The sequence below is a fragment of the Pteropus vampyrus genome, unplaced genomic scaffold, assembly GCF_000151845.1.
Source record: "Pteropus vampyrus isolate Shadow unplaced genomic scaffold, Pvam_2.0 Scaffold260, whole genome shotgun sequence".
Taxonomy (NCBI): domain Eukaryota; kingdom Metazoa; phylum Chordata; class Mammalia; order Chiroptera; family Pteropodidae; genus Pteropus; species Pteropus vampyrus.
Window position 1 is genome coordinate 1,731,129 of NW_011889041.1, and position 2,277 is coordinate 1,733,405.

A 2,277-nucleotide genomic window follows, 5' to 3' on the forward strand; every position below is an offset into this window, starting at 1 on the left:
GAAATACATGTCAAAACAATCTTTTATGACATTTGCCCTTAAGTTAAGGAAAATATCGTTTCTAGAATACAGATTTTATCACATGTATGTGTTGACCTATTATTGACAAGGTCTTTAAGGCAAAGTCACTGAAAACTAAAAATTTTCTAATTTCTGATTCATGAAATTCACTAAGCGAATAAATGGAAACTGGCTATGACTTTCCGAGAAAATTCAGAATGCCTTTTTATGTTATTTATTCTGATTACTGTAACATTTAATAAATACTGTTTTAGCTGCATTTACATGGCTTTTTATTTATATATATGTACATCTGTATCTCCAAAATGATGAACTCCAGATATAAGACTCACAGGTTATTTAGCATTAAATAAATAAGCCGAAAATATCACCCCTATCACAATTGTAAAGAAAAGATAAAACTAAGGCCTGGGAACTTACCAGAAATCTGAATTGAAGTAACAGGTAAGTGAAGGGTTGCTGGGAAAACCAATAGTCATTTGCAAAGTGCTTTGTGAACGAGAAGATGTAGATTTTGTGTTCTTGTGAGGCAGACAGAAAAATTAAAAGAATAGTTTTGGAGATATAGGGAAGAAGGGACTGGGTGAAGGAGGGAGTGAGAAACTCTTCTGCCTTTGAGCAGCTCTAGTAGAAGGGCACATTCTGCTACGGTAGTTAGGCTGCTATAAATTTTACATAATACAAAACCGTAACTAGATAGGCTTAAGCAACAACACAAATTATCCGAAATACTTCAGAAATATGACTTTCTACCATCATTTAACTCTGTGGTTCTATTATGCTGCAAGCAAAAAGTTCGTCCCCATTTTCCTGCTTTTCCCATCCCAACGTGTTCAGTCACCTTTGGGTTCCTGCTCCTCAGAGTTGTAAGGTTGTAGTACCACTTCCAGACCTCACACTCCACATAGAGCTCAGTAGCTGCAGCGGATTTTTTCTCCTGCATGTCTTTTTTTTAATCAATGAAGAATGTTTCCTCACCCCCATCCCAAACTTACTCTGTTTCATTGGGCAGAATATCATCACCCATCCCTTAAACTCTGACTTACATGGGGACAGACCAACTAAGATCATTGATGACCTTGAACAGATGAGTGAAATGGAGAGGGACGAAAACCTGATGGGAACATATTTTGTGGTGAGACAGTAGAGAAACTAAAAGCAGATGAGTTAACGATCTAAGGAAGGAACTGTATCCAATTTCCTTGAAACAGGAAGAAATGATTGAAACAGGAAATTTTAAATTTGACTGGTATGGGTTTTAAGGAGAAAGTAGTTGATCCTGCTAATTGATCTCTTTTTTATTTTATTTTTCCAAGATATTGGGAAGTGAAATTTTCAGGCATTAGAGTTGGTGGTGGAGTGAGGGCTTGAGAAAAATGATGAAGTTTGAAACCCACATAGAGCAATATTACAAGTTAAGTTACTCTGTGAAAGGTTTCCAGGGCTGTTAGGTGCTAAACCCAAGTCCACTTCTCGGTCCTCAGGCTGCCTTCACCACTCTGTTCATTCTCACCAATCTGAAGCACTGTTTGAAGCACTGTTTCTGGGGCACTGCTCTATCATGTGTCCTACCACTGCTTTATTTATTTATTTTTTCATTTCCTCCTTCTTAACTTTATGTTTAACTACAGACTCAAATAAAAATTACCTATATCCCAACTAGTCCAAGGCCAGCAGGCTTTTCATCACTTGAGACTTTTTGAGAAATGTAGACACTTGGGCTCCACCCCAGGTCAACTGCATTACAATCTGCATTTTTAACAAGATCCTAACAGGACTTGTATGCTTGTTAAAGTTTGAGAAGCACTTGCCTCTTGGACACTTCTTCTTGGGTGTCTAATGGGCATCTGAAGCTTCATGTATTCAAAATATATTCAATTCCTTCCCCTTCATGCACCATGCTCTAGCCTCCTGTCTTTTCTCTACTCCTGGACCATGCCGGACTCAGACACACCTTAGATCCTTTACCTTAATTGTTCTCTCTGCCTGTAATGCTTCTTCCTGGTGTTTAGTCTGGCCATGACTGGCTCCTTCTTGTCATTCGGATCTCAGCATAACGTTCACTTCCTAAGTGAGTCTTTCTGGACAACTCAGTCTAAGGTAAGGCCTCAGTTACATTCTCTCACATCAACTTGTTTAATTTTTATTACAGAAATTTAACCATTTTTTCTTTCCTCAGCAGAATGAGAGGAAATGTTCCATGAGAGCAAGACTTTGCTATCTTCTTCATTTTTCCTTTCTTAGTACCCAGAACAG